We start from the raw sequence: 16,037 nt of genomic DNA, 5'->3' as shown, positions 1-16,037 counted from the left end.
TAATTATATAAAAAAATAATAATGATCGTATTAGAGATTTTCCATTAGAAGGATATTATAATTTATGCATGTAACGTACGTTTGAACATACCGTCAAAATCCGATTTGATTAGAAACCGATTTACCCCAGAGGCAAACCCATTTTCCATGTAACCTCTGACATTAGTACGTATTAATGATTCTCGACATGTTGCTGATTGGAACATAATGCAAATACTACCTTTATTCTCGATCTGATTTATCATCGATAATGTAAATCAATTTTCTTATTTTTCTTTTTGTTTTTCTTTTTTTTTGAGAAATTTTACCTTCCTTAATTTATTTCTATAGAAAATGTCTTTAAATTACATATCATAATGTAATAATAATACTTAAAATAATAAAAATAATAATAATATTAATAATAAATATAATAAAATATATAATATTAATAATAAAAATAAAATACATGTCATAAAATACATATAATTAATCTCTTTAAATTACATTGATATTTAATCGAATAACATTTCGATATAATTAGATGATCATTTGCACGAACGTGAATTATTTTTAGAATGGACAGAAAAATCACATCACCAAAATATTTCAATAAATAGAAACTAATCTCGCGTGTGGGATGTTTCGTAACGAGTACAATACGAACGTTTATGATAATAAGTTAGAAAAAAAAAAAATGATTAGTATAGTTTTATCTTCCCCCAAGTGTGTCCCCCTTCTAGTTCCTTTAATCTAATGTTTCCATCATACCTATTTGGTCGTTCAGTCGAACATCCTCTTTGCATTGGTTTAGTTACACCTACATTTAGTTAACTGATCTCACGATCAGAACCATTATTAGTTAGGATGCAAGGGTGGTAATTGGCGGATACGCCACTAATTGAGACTTTAACTGACAATGAGAGTTATTAACACTCATTTTAGAATTATTCTATTCTTCGGAGAAACTTTATACTAATTTATTATCAACGTAAGAATCGCTAAAACGATATATATATATGATTTTATACAAATTTTTTTTATATTTTTCAATGAGAAGATAAAACAATATTTTCTTTATTTCTTTTCTTTTTTTCTTGATCAGTCAAATGCATTTCTACTGAAATAATTAATGAAATGTAAAAATTTAATTTCAAAAAAAAAAATAATCGAATTAGAAAATGAATGAAATTAATTATCGAATAGAACTTTGTACTAACGAATAATGTTTAAAGGGAATTAATAGAAGTAGCAAACTATCCTAGAACAAAATGCTTCCACGAATCTAATTTATTATCCTAATTAACTATTCGTCTAACGTATCTCTCGAGTACAAGCATTATTATTATTATTATTATTATTATTATTATTATTATTATTATTATTCTAGTTAAATTTACATTTATTATGGATGCTACGTATACGTTAAAGTATACTTCGTTTCATCGTTCATGCCACGTACGTTATTATATATAGAAGAATTTTCAAATAATTTTATATATCGTATTAAAGTAACCTAATTGATTCTCGTTATAGAGAATTTTTCATATACAATTTTCAATAAATATATATTTTTTCGAATTTCTTTTATCAAAGATTTCAAAAGAAATTCTTATTAACATAATTATGAGAACAATCGTCGTGGTATCAATCTGAACACGTACATACCAATCTAATAATAATAATAATAATGTTTGTGTATGTGTAAGATATAATAATACAATAGTTATGTTAAAGACAATAGAAAATAAGGTCTAGATGAATAACAATAGAATATTTCTAAGAGAAATATCATTAACGTGAATGAGAATAGGAAAGAGAAGGAAAATTAAATGAGATAATGAGAGAGAGAGAGAGAGAGAATGAATATGTTGAGAAGATATGTTTAACCACGAGAAGAAACAACGTATGTATCATGTTTCTATAACTTGGCCTAAGTCAACTTCTCGCATTACCTTTCATGAATATATACGAATATTTATGCATACGAGTATGTATATATATATATGTGTGTATGTGACGTATGATATATGCACGTGAATAACTATGTATGTATAAGTGTGTAGATAAAACAGAAGAGACAGTGCAAGAACTGTAATCGAAACTAAATGAATTCGTTTGACACGTGTAATTTAACGTTCCAACACTTTAAAAACAAAAATAGAACAAAAATAGAACAAGAAATAATAGCAAATGACAAATTATAAAGAAGAAATAATTAGAAAAAAAAAGAGTACGTATTGATACCTCAAACACACGCGTGTACGCAATCACTAAACGAATAGAAACTAAAATTACTAATCATTTAAATTTTATTATTTTTTTTCTTTTTTTATAATTAGCAAAGCAAAGAGTTTCATCATTCGATTAATTAATTCGTTCGGTCAATCACTATATTTATATTTCGTTAAATATATATTCGTGACAAATGGAATAATTTGAGTCAACTTTTTAAACTTTGAAGTGACATCAATTTTATATATATACAACATTTATATTATTCATCGTTTATATGCATATTTAAACGCGTTAAATAAATATTCGTAAAAAGAAATGAGAAATCAAATTTGCGGTTTAAAATTACACGTGGTAAATAATTGAAAAATTTAAAAATAAAAAGCTAACAAATGAAATATTCGTATGTAAATTTGTTAAATAAATAGTTAAATATTACAAGTAAATATTAATAGTTAAATATTAAATATTATGAGGAAAACCATAGTCGTAAATGAATTTCGTAAATATCGTATTCATAGACGGTTTATTTCAAGATAATGCTTAATAATGTCGTCTTGCAAAATGACTAAATATTTTCTCATATATTTTTACATCTGTGCATACATATACGTGTTACGTGTGTATATATGTATATATATAAATGTGTATGGATATAAAGTTTAGAAAAAATGAATATCAGATAAAGAAAATGCATGGAATTGTTTATAAAAATGATTTTTGAATTATTATCGATTAACTAATATAATAATATTAGTCAGACCCCAAAACCATTATTACGAAAACTTTGATTTAACGTTAAATATTTATACCACCAAATTTAACCGATTCCAAAAGAAGCAAAATAAAAAAAAAATAAAAAAAATAAAAAAAACCACCCACAAAACATAAAAGAAAGAAAAGAAAGAAAAACTTACTTGATATTCTTCGAATCAATATTCCAAGGTATATTATTGCTAGGTATTTTTTTCTTGAAAGGATATATACACTTCGAACAGTGTTGACAATTGAAAAACATATCTCAACGATAAATAATTAATAAAACAGGTTAAATAACTTCGGATGGAAATCGCGACGACACGTGCACGCGCGCACGTTCTCCTCTTTTTATTTATTATTAATTTCAACACACGAGTCCTTGATTTATTTTTCCTCCTTAATTTTTTGTCTTTTCTTTTTTTATCGTCGATAAATTATCGAAATCAACAAAAAAAAACAGCACAAATGTTAAAACAAAAAAATATCGTCGTATCGAGAATCGCGAAGAAATAATATTTTTTCTTTTCGATCGTATTTTATAAACCGATACATTTATTTCTTCTTTTTTTTATATCTTTCGTTACGATTGAACGCTGAAAAGGAAGAATGGTAAAAAATAAAAGAAACTTCGAGCGACACACGTGCACGCACAACAAACAACTAAGATTATGTCATTAACGTTACCGTGTATATCAAATTAAATGTTTATGCAACCGAACGATAATAATTATACTACGTTTCAACTTTTTTCTTTCTAATTTTGTCCCCTTTTTTCTTATTTTATTAATTCGATTTTATCACACTTCGGACGTTTCTATCTCGCTCATTATTTACGGTTGTCGCATATTACATTATATACATATGCACGCACCTATTATATAATTACACGTAACTTTGTATCGGAATGTAGTAGAACAAAAAAATAAACGAGAAAAAGAAAAAAAATTGAGAAAAAAAAAAAACAAGGTAAGAGGCACGAATTAACCATGAGATGGAAAAAAAAAAGAAACGAGATTGATAAGTGTATTTGTAAACCGATTTTATACGCATTTTCCACGATCACTTTTTAACTACTTTGATTATCGGAAGGACGGAAACGTTTTACTTGCAAAACATACTTCAATTAACAAATACATCGAGAGAGAGAGAGAGAGGGAGAGAAAGAAACAGGGGGAGGATGGGGAAAATCCGTAGTTGTATTTTAAACGTTCCAAATAAAACTTTATTACGTAATAATAAAAAGTTCGATTAAATTCGACGATATTTTTGTTCTTTTTTTTCTCGTAATTATAATTTTCCCTGCAAAATATATATATATATATATTTTTATTTGACGGAAAAAGTTTCAATGATTTTAAAAACTTAACATCGCGTAATATAACTCGACAGTTGTGATACTAATTAATTTTTCTCCCCACCCACACCCCACCACCTTACCTACAGTTAAATTATTTTATATGTTTAATTACAGTATTTTGTTTATTAGACCGAGTATTTCATTCTTTCTCTTTCTCCTCTTCTTCTCCTTCTTTTTTTTTTTTTTTTTTTTATAAAATATACAAAATTTAGTATTGAAAAATTGTAGATTACGTTTGAGTAATAATTTTTAATCTCGCTAAAATAATTCTTACGATTTGATAGAATGATTTTTCGTTAGGAAAATGATCAATTACGAAATGAGAATGAGAAAGAGAAAGATGGAGAGATAGGTTGGTATAATTGACGAGATGATATTAATTAACAATTAATAAAAGATTAAAGTGATCGATAGAAAAGCGTTAAAATATTATTTATTTGAAATGACTGTACGAAACGATCTCGATATTACAAACGAATATAAATATTTGCAATCTTGATTAACGCGTTCCTATAAATTATTATTATTAATTATTTGATTCCAATTGAAATTTCGCTCGATCTCTCTCTCGTCCTATTTAATTATCTTTTTTAAATATTTTTTCTTTGTATTTTCTAAATAATATTATCAAACGAATATTGATACTTACGACCTTGATAATCACAATATATTATTTATTATCCTTACTATTATAGGAATACTCTCAAATTTCAATTTTACTTTCTCTCTCTCTCTCTCGCTCTCTCTCTCTTTCATATTTATCCATTTATTTATATTTTGTTAATAATATTAGACAAGTAAATGAATAATTGTGTGACTTCGTTAAACGCGTTCCGTCCGTACCGTTATTTTAATTAATAAATTATACTAATTATTAATAATAACACTATAATTCTGAATTTACCTTCCCGTATATATATATTTATTTATTGTAATATTTGTTAAGTTATTATTTAATAAGCGTTATAACCGCGGATACATGTAATACGAACAACTGACTGAACACTTTTACTGCCTTTGGTAAAGTTTAGTATGAAACATACTGGCTCTTTCCCCTTCCCCTCAATCTCATTTACACACTTCTACATATAACTATATTTAAACGCACACACATACACATACGCTCGTACAAGGTATTAAGAAAGAGAGAGAGAGAGAGAGAGAGAAACGTATTCTTAATGAGTACACGTAAGCAAGACAAAGCATATAAGAAAAAAATGTAATAATATCTGTCAGTTTCTTCTGTTTTTTTTTTGTAATTTTTATTATCCATCAGATTGATTTGATTTGATTTGATTTGATTTCATATAAATTTGATCGTAAATATTATTTTTTACGCGTAGAAGAGGCGCCCCTGAATTTTACTATTTTTCTTTTTTTCTTTTTTCTATAGAAATATTAAAAATTAACAAAATTAAAAAATATTAAAAATTAATTATTATATTAATATTAATATTAAAAATAAATAATATTTATATTAATATTAAAAATAAATAATATTTATATTAATATTAAAAATTTCGAAATATGGTAAAACTTGAACCGAAAACATATAAAACCGAGTATATTAAATTGAACGTTATGATCTTGCAAGGACGTTACTTTTACTTTCATGAAGAATACCACTTATGCGAAGGAAAACGTGTATTATGTGATATAATCACATCGGTTGGATTGTATAATTTATTTGACAATTAAATAAATATGCGTAGATAATTACGTTGTATGACGGTGTATCTGATTAAATAATTTTGGTATTAAACACACACGCGCGCACGCGCGCGCACATACACACGTGTAAATACGTTTATTACGAGAATAACGTTTTAATAATAAAATCAAATTAGAAAGAAAGAATGAAAGAGAGAGAGAGAGAGAGAAAGATATAAAGAATTATGAAATAAAAATGTTATTAGGATCATTTTCAGACCACTGTTTGAAGCAGTCACTTTATATTAACTTAGTTGCAACGAGACGAGTGGTTCTTTGTAATTGTATTTTTGTATTTTTCAATAAACTACTGCAACTGAGGTCTCGCTGTTTCGGGATAAAAAATAAAAAAAAAGAAAGAAAAGGAATATAAGAAAAAATAAAATCACGCTTTAAACGTAATAAAACGTAATTATTACGGGAAGTAACGTGTTGCCAATAATTAAATCGTTTTTTTTAATTATTTGGCTTTACTTTTTTGCTCGTTGCATCGTTTTTAATATCAGACTAGAAAAATCTAGAGAGAATTGTCGTGGGATAAGTGTAACGTTTTATTTTTAAACATTTTTTTATGTAACAAATAAATAACGCACCGTACCGTAGTAAATTATATATAATAAAGTATCGGTATCATTTTAGTATAGTTTTGTAAACAAATTTTGTAATAGACACACGCAAATTACTTAATATATATACGGTACTATAATATATATATAATGAATTATATAATATATAAATAATTGTTCTCTCATAAATGAATTAATTTAATAATCAAAATTTGACACATCACGTACCGTCCAATCTAATCAAAATTTCAATTTAAAAAAAAAACGAAGAAACAAATTCAACTAATTCTTACCCTTCTGTATCCTTTTCATTATCGGTATCCTCTCGATTATTTTCCTCCGTCATTTCGATGATCGAAATTTATTTTTTTCAACTTCTTTTATTTATAAATCAAATAAATTAAATTTTTATTAATTTTCTTTTCTTTTTTCTTTCTTTTTTATCACACCGTGACACGTTTTTAAACAAGATGCGTTGCGTGTTATTATTGATATTAATTAATTTTGTATAATTAAAATGAAATGAAATTAATATTGTATAACGAAGAAAGATGAGATCAATTCGATTGGATGGGAGAGATAAAAATAAAAGGGAGGGGAGAAATAGAAAGGATAAGACGAATTTTAATTGGTTGAATATGAAACGACGAAATCTATGGAATAAAATGAAAGTTCTGATGAAATTTGTCGAGAGAAGACAGGGAAGGGGGGAGGATGAGTGAGAGGTAGAGAAAAATAATACAAAATGTAAATAAAAATGTAAAGAATTGTATAATTTGTAATAGCACGCGAATAGAATAATCTCACTGTCGTTTATTTTTTTTTTTTTTTACATCACACTGAACCAACTGAAGAGAGATGGTAAACTAATTTCGAAAGCACGACTAACGGAGGCAACTTTGTGAAAGTCCAAATCCTATGGCTTCTTCGTTCTTCTTGGGAAGCCTGCAAATTCTCTATTCTATTTTCTATAATTCCATAATACCATTACGTTGGGTTAACTATGACATTCTGCGTAAAAGAATATACGAAAGTATTCCAAACGAAACTTCAAAAAGAAAAGGAAAAGAAAAAAATGTTATTCGAATTATTATCGATTTGATATAATAAAAAAAAAAAGGAAGGATAGAAAAATTGAAGAAATAAAAATAAAAGCATAAAATGAATTGTATAAAATCGTATAAGACGATTCGTTGAAATATGTAAATTGTGGGCTTCTTTTAAGAACACCTGCTATGTATTTTAATCTTCCTCTGATAGGATTTTACATTTTTAAAAATGTTGAACAGATAATGCATTATCCTAATAATATATTTATTTACTTATCTTGTTATGTGTGTGTGTGTGTGTGTTTAAAATACTACGTGAAATCAAATCAAATGAAAATGTTTATATTAAACATATTTCGAAACTTAATACTTCGACTGATCAAACCAGAAGAGAATTTGCAGAAAAAAAGAAAAAAAAAATAAAAAAGAAAGGAAAGTAATAGGATACAGTCGAAACCAAAAAGTAAAGTTGACACATTTCTTTCTTTTTTGTCAATCCTACTCCAGTAGAATCCCTCCTTCTTCATCTTTTGGCATTTGAATGTAAAAAGAAATATATGATGCAAAAAGATAAACACTAACTCGTTGGTATACTCGACACTGAAGAAGAACGTACGACGAACGACACCTTATGTGAATGGGGGGAACAAAAAATACAAAAAGAAATACAAAAAACTCTACAAACCGGTGTTTGCATCACTCGGGACGGTGCTAAATTCTAAAGCATCTCTCTCTCTCTCTCTCTCTCTCACACTAACTCTTTTTGACTTTTTTTACTTTTTCTCGTCTTTCAAATGCATTCCTGCGTTTATAAATACGTTTGAAAGAAAAGCAGACTGAAAAAACGTCTCCTTTTAATACCCCCTTTTCATCAAACAGTTTCTCAAAGCCACAGTAGACAACAACAACAAAATATAAGAAAGAAAGAAAGATAGAAGAAATAAATGTAATTAATTGCTGCATGCATCTTATTTAATATCGCATTGAAATACCCCACTGATGGAAATAATTGAATTAACAATATTTAAAAAGATAAAAAGATTATTATACGAAAGGAAAAGAAAGAAAATATTTCAAATGGAAAAACTAAATATGTACTAACGGTGAACTATTCTTCTTTATCCTATTTTCTATTTGTATTTTTTTATTTTTATTAAAAACGATAACGGTACACGCTCGAGGTGTATCGAAAAATAAATTTTGCCTTTCGTATATATATATCACTGTCTAAAGTATCAACACAAAGAGATCATATAGGTGTGCAAGATGAGTCACAGACAGAGAAAGAGAGAGAAAGAGAAAATACATCACACACAGTTTCCGCATTACGCTTGAATAAATGTGCATTCTGTCAGAAATGGGTGCACTAGTTAACACGTTTCCATCTTTTTCCTTCTTTCTTTCACTTTCTTTCATTCTTTTTGTCTTGTTTTAAAGCTATTGAACTTACGTGTTCCATCATACCAACGGTATACTAATTGCGAGAACAATTTCAACTGTATTATATATATTTTCTTATTCACACGCACACGCACACACACACACACAGACCTTGTTCATTTCTGTTTTAAGGTATTTTTCAATTGTTCATTTTAATCAGCAGCTTCTTAAACATTTGTTTGGTTCGCGACCCCCTTTTGAAATTTTTCTTTACAATCCCTTTACCAAGGGTTGGTGGGGACACCAGCCCTGTTTTTAAGAATCACTGCTCCAAATAACTGCTTCCCTTTTGTTTCTTTCGTATCTCTTGTTGAATTTGTGTTTGTATTTGGCTTTGGAATTGTTGTTTTTTTTTTTCTTAACATACACTGTGTGTGTGTGCAAGTGTGCATGCAACGTAGTAATTGTGTGTTTCTCACTTTCAGCAAAATTGCAAATGCATTCAGTCTCTTAGTAGCACTCGTTCAATTTCCTATGTACTTGACAATGCATGTTTGAGAAACCAATATGAATGGGTACCCGTTCTTGGATATGCATTATGAACATTTCTACGCGCGTGTATGTATATGTCTTACACGTAGGTGTAATAATGGAAACTTCGTTCTAAATATTCACCTGTGATTTATGTATGTTCAAATATATACTGACAATGAATAGTTTTAAAATATTGATGCACGTCTACTTGGTATAATTAATAAATGCATTATTAATTTTAATCTTTTCTTTTTTTTTTCTTTTTTTTTTTTAAATCGAGCATACGTCACATTGTTTTTATTAATTATTACTACCAACACACATACTTTATATTATTTCGTATAATAATTTAGACAAATGAACGTAAACATCTCTGAGTTATCAATTTATAAATGAAAAAGATAAAAAAACATGATTTTAAAAGAAACCCTAAATGGATTTCATCTATTTTAAGTATCAGATTATCTTAAGATTATCTCCAATAACTCGGAGATACTTCAGTAAAACACGGTAGATCGAAATAATGGTATAATAAGTTACCGAGAAGTAGGAAAAGTATTTAGTAAGAGAAGGGGGAGAGTAAAAAAAAAATAAGGGTGGAGGAGAAAGAGGGAAAAGGTCTACTCTGTCACGTTCCGTTCTCATTTCACTTTTCCGTGCTTAATCATCAAATATCTCTCTCTTTCTAAAACACGCAGACACACACACACGCACATACACACACGTACATACATAAGTGCTAACATAAAGAAACGAAATACGACGCCCTTATGATCGATCGATCCTTCTTATGTAACATATTACGTGTTAAAAAGAAAAAATAAGAAAAATGTTACCCCCTAACATTATAACATCACACATATATATATTAACGTGATCATAATTTTAGATATTTTAACAATTTTTGTGTTCCCTGAGGAACGTATGGTTCGAAATAAATTTATAAAAAAATATCCCCCAAGTTTCAAGTAAATCGTAGAATTAAAATTATAAAAATCAAATCCTACGTAGAGATTGCATTGAAATTTGTATACCTGTAACAAAAATGTTAATCGATTAAATATTTTATCTATTAACTATTATATACAACTCGCTTCATAAATTATTCGAATAATTGCAATTTTCTATTCTCTTTCTCTCTTTCTTTCTTTCTCTTTTTAAATGCTTCATTCTAAAGAAGAAAAACGTGTTACACTGATGGCGTTTTTTAATAAACGTGCCTCAGGGTCTCCAGCAGCAATTTCAAATAACTTTGCCTCGTGATGCTTTCTGCGTTAAGGTATTTGAGAATTACCGTGGAAATTGAATACACGTTAAATGGTGTACAGAGTCGAAGGAGGAGGGTAAAGAAAGGGTTTGAGAATCGAAGGGTGGAAAGGGGACGCAAAAGGGACGAGGAGGGAAAGGGGTGGACAATTTATAACAACGAAAGATTTACAACGAACATCAAGGTGATATGAAACTTATTGAACCGGTTGACATACATTGTACACGTATACACACTTACACACATCCGTACACATTCAATGCAATTCTCCATAAAACTCTTCCTTTTATATATTTTTTTTTTCATGTGTAACGTCGATAATATTTGTAACTCTATGGTCAGGAATGAAACGAGGTAACGTTTATTATTAATTGCGTTTTAGATCCAATAAAACTGTCTAACCAATTTATTTGAAACGTTTTATGCAACGCGTGTATGTGTGTGTTTTTTAATGTACAGTATTTTTTGAGTAGATCTTTTGTATTAACAGGGGTTGGTAGGATAATAATAATTGGAGTATTTTCATTTCGAACAAACGTTTGAATCATTTGCAACGAGTACTTATGCAATCTTTTATGTTGTTACAAGCCAGATGATTTATTTTTATTACAATAGTTTTACACCACGTAACTAAGAAAATAATCAACTGAAAAAAACGATGGTAGATATTTAAATCTATTATAATTTACAATGGTTTTTTTTTTCTTTTGGTTTATCGATCAATCGAATACACAGTTTTAATAATTATTTTAACAAATAACAAATAATAAAATATAAATTACTTACCAATAAATATGAGGAAAACTTTGTATTCCCAAGTACGGACTTCTCGGAACAATTGTAACAAAATTGTACTTAAATAAGAGAAAAAAAAAAGAAAAATACAATGACGATTAAACTGAAGAATTGAAAAAATCGTAAGGGAAGTAACGAAGATTATTCTAAATCTAATACCGAGGTTGATTCTAATTCGCGTTTGTGAACGCAACTGGAGGGACCGAATTAGACGGCTGAAATTTCGCGGTTAATACGAAAATATACGAAAATATACGAACTTGACCGAACGTTGACGCGAGCTGACGTACGCGTGCTCGTGCGCGCGCCACCGTTCGTAAACATTCGGTTATGTTCGTGGGGAATGCGCAAATACGGGCGAATAGGAATTACGAGAAGTGGGGGTGAAAAGCGGCGCTGTCGAATTTCGCGCATGTTCCCCACTCATACAGATACCGGTCGCAGCGCTGGAAACACGTATAGAGAGAGTGACACCATGCCGCTTCGTTAAAAAGGTAGAAGAAGAAGAAATATAATAGTAACGATAATAGTAGTAGTAGGAGTATTAAGTAAGTAGTAGTATAGCAATAAAGGACAGTCGTTGACAACGTCAGAGACTGTTGTATTATATACACTTTCTGTCATATATTTTCTATTTCTCGAGAAATAAAATAAAATTTAGGGAAAGTAAAAGACGACAAAATATAAAAGAAAAAAGGGAAGGAGATGAAATATTGTCACTGAAAAGAAATAACTTACCTCATCGATTGGGAGGGCTTTCTCGTATGCAAGCCTCGTCTTAGTCAGCTCCTCATTCTACCTCTCTTTCGTTCCTTGGTAGCAAGCACGGTAGCCATGTCAACAACGCAAACGTATCTCTCGTCGTCCTCTTGTATGATCACCGCCATGACAAACGTATAATCCTCTTCCTCTTCCTGATGTTTCAAATAAAAATGTTACAACAAACCTTTTTCTCTAACCATTCACATTGTTGTTAATATTAATTTTTCTTATTTCTTTTCTTATCAGACGCGCGTACACACACACACATATACACACATGCGGGAGCTCTTTAAAAAGATAACCCACGGACACACAACGAAATTGATAATACCTCGTACGCTCGACTCTGTCGGTAAATTAGATTGGACTATTAGAAAAGTGGTTAAAAAAATGGCAACAGGTCGCGTTAGGGTACGCGCGCGCGCGCACGTGCCTACCATCGAATGACGTTACACATAGTCAAGATTTATATATACTTCTTTACTTAACACATACATATTATAGGTGTATGCATATACTTACATACTAAATACACCCGTTTTCTTAGTAGAAAATCGTGTTGGGGTTTAATATTTGGTGCTGTTTGTTTACAGAGGGTTGGTCAAACTGATGCTCAATGGCGCTTACTGACAAGTTACCAGTTTTTTTAGCAACAAAGGCGTCTCTCTCTCTCTCTCTCTCTTTCCCTCCCTCTCAACCAACAACATTTGACAATCTATTTTCGGCACTTTAATCTATAACTCAGGTGAGCTAATATTAAATCGAATCATTGCCAATGAATTATTTAGGGAAAATTTCAATGTACTACTTTTTTAAGTATTCTTGAACGATAAATGTGAATGTACTAACACGGGACACTATTTAAACGAAGGCTACTATCGAACCGGTCTTACTACGGAAATCACGGAGAAGGAGATGTAAGAGAGAGAGAAAGAAATACTCGAGCATGGTCCTACTTGAGCCGGCCGCCATTATTAATAGTTACTGGAAATCTCTCCATCTCTTTCTCTTTTATTCGTTCACTCTCTCATTCATATTCAATTTTTCATTACCCTTTGTGAGTCATGGGTGTGTGTATGTGTAATGCATTTCAATTAATTTATACAGTTTTCTTTATATGGACGAAATATTTATATGTCACATGTTGCGTACACGTTTGTGTGGGTAAGAAGAAACTAACCTGTCGGTAAAACAAGATTTGCAGTAAAATAGAAAACGCAAGGAGAGAGAGAAATGTTTAATTATCGTATTATTTATTTATCAATATATTCTTAATAAATATTTAATTATTTGATCATTAATTATAGTAAAGGAAATAATTATAACTTGATATTGTTCCCTTTTTCTCTCTTTCTGTAAGAGGAGTTGTACGCATGCGCAAAAATTCTTTCAATAGAAGCGCTAAACATTAATTCCAGTAATAAAACAATAATTATGACTTAAATTAATGAACAATTTGATAAATTTAATCATGTTATTCGATGAATTTATTTGTCAAACGAATAATAATTCATATGTAATATTTAATTAATCATTGAAACATTTATATATAAATATAATTTTCAATCGAATTAAAATCGTGCATGCGCGGAACACGATGCGCAAAAGAAGCCTAGTAACTTAAAATTTTCTTTCAATTTAGAGGTTAGGCCTTCCACTTATGAGACTAATACACAAACATATATATATATATACATATATATATGTAAAGAAGTAATACTTGGTATGTTTAAGAAATGTAACCGGCTGGTTCTGTCGGTAAAATGAGGAATACAATGAAGTATAAAGAGAATGAGAAAGATAGAATGAGAAATGTCTAACTATTATACCGACGCAGGAAAACTTGAATGGAATATTGATGCCGACTGAATCCTCTTCTTACTATTTTCATCCTGCCGTCGTTCCTTTTACGTATAAACCAGACTATACATATATAAATATGTATAAATTTGTATGGATTTGTATATTACTTTATATACTTATCCATACGTAAGCAGACTCCTGTTTTATCCAACGAAATGTGATAGGTTCCTCTGTATTCTTGATTCAGTTCGATGTCACGTCATTTGTATCTCTCTCTTTCTCTTTCTCTCACACACACAACATACAAGTATACCCATACTAATATACATTTAAAATTATTACTTTCTCTTGTATAGTGGTAAAGACATATTTAGAATCTTTAGTTACCATTTATAGACGACCAGACAGTTCAATATTCCCACCATTGCAACGAGCATATATATCAAGAAAATATATATTTGATTAGGTATCTTTGGAATCCTTATATAGATTAATAATTAAATTGAATCCATTAGAAATAGGATACCAGTATATATATATATATATATGATCAATTTATTATTATGTTTTTTCTTTCCCTTCCCTTTCTTTTTTATTTTTTAATTCCAACAAACGTATATACCTCGTTCTTTTTATTTTTACTATCCAATGTATTATCATATTGTATTTGATTTACTTTTGCAATAATATATAAAAATTGTACGAGAGATAGAATGAGAATAAACGGTGGATATCGATCGTAGGAATAAAAGGATACAAAAGAAAAAGAAAAAGGAAGATAGAGAAAGAAGAGAGAGAGAGAGAGAGAGAGAGGAGGAGAAAAATCGTTATAAAGGAGCGGTTGCTGTGGCTCGCTCGGTTATTTTCGAGCTACAACATCGGAGCACACTCGTAATAGAAGAGAGAATACTCGAGTAAAAGGTCGGGGTCAAGTGAGCCTGTTTAGAAACCTCTGGGGCCGCACATTGAAATAAAAAAAGAAAAAAAAAGAGGAGAGAGAGTGAGGGAGTTGGAAAAAAAAGGGAGGAAAGAAAAGTGCTACCGTTATGATTTTTTTTCCCTTCGTCATGAAATACTCATGTATGACCTCTCACTGGTTTTTTCTCTCTCTCTCTCTGTCTCTCTCCCACTACTTCTCGTATTTCCTCAAATATACACGAACGAAAAATCCGGATTAGACAGAATTTTTGTCGATGCAACCTGTTCCGACGTTTCCATCAAACTTTTGTCTCATCAAGATTCGTATTTGTAATTATTTTCTTTTTATATTATTATTATTTATATCATATCTTTTTTTCGAGATAATTATATTGTTATTTTTATTTTAATCTTAGGTATATATATTACATTTTACATTTTTTGTTTTGTATTTTTTGTTGGGTCTCAAAATGAATATTTAAAAGTGACGTCAGTTTTGTATTCTTATTTTTTTTTTCTTTTTCTTTTATCATGATGGAATTTCGTGGAACGAAATAGGCCTTACCTTTCGAAGATTAATTCGAAAAGATTTGTTTCGTTTTGTATTCCTTTCGTTCGAAATAAATTGAATAAATATAATACAGCCGTTTTTTACGAGAGAAGAAATAAATATCGTCAATTTATCAAAATACAATAGGAAATAAATTGATAGATGATATGAATCATTTTCCTTGCGTTTCTTTCTTTAACACCCAAGAAGAAAATTACTTTATCGATCGTTATTGAAAGTATAGTTATTTGCGTGAAATCGAAGAACCCGCGTTGTTCTACTCGTATGACTAAAAAGCTTTAGGGTAGTTTTGTACGTGCACTGAAAAAAAGTATTCGTACCATACTTGTAAATGGACCTGTGTACGTGTTTA

The 16,037-nt window shown here is 29.4% G+C and overlaps 2 long non-coding RNA genes across 2 annotated transcripts in view; both read left to right on the top strand.

Moving 5' to 3' along the window:
* The window catches only part of LOC122513358, a 36,627-nt gene that overhangs the window by 1,073 nt on the left and 19,517 nt on the right, over nucleotides 1-16,037 (top strand). The gene's annotated exons all lie outside the window — the stretch shown is intronic.
* Nucleotides 11,796-13,311, top strand: LOC122513345. Its single transcript, XR_006302721.1, has 2 exons — nucleotides 11,796-12,125; nucleotides 12,987-13,311. It is a non-coding gene; the product is annotated as an uncharacterized LOC122513345 (long non-coding RNA).

Source organism: Polistes fuscatus, unplaced genomic scaffold (assembly GCF_010416935.1).
Source record: "Polistes fuscatus isolate 324 unplaced genomic scaffold, CU_Pfus_HIC Scaffold12, whole genome shotgun sequence".
In the NCBI taxonomy this organism is placed as follows: Eukaryota; Metazoa; Arthropoda; class Insecta; order Hymenoptera; family Vespidae; genus Polistes; species Polistes fuscatus.
The sequence above is the reverse complement of the archived record's forward strand: the minus strand, read 5'-3'. Positions and strand labels throughout refer to the sequence as shown.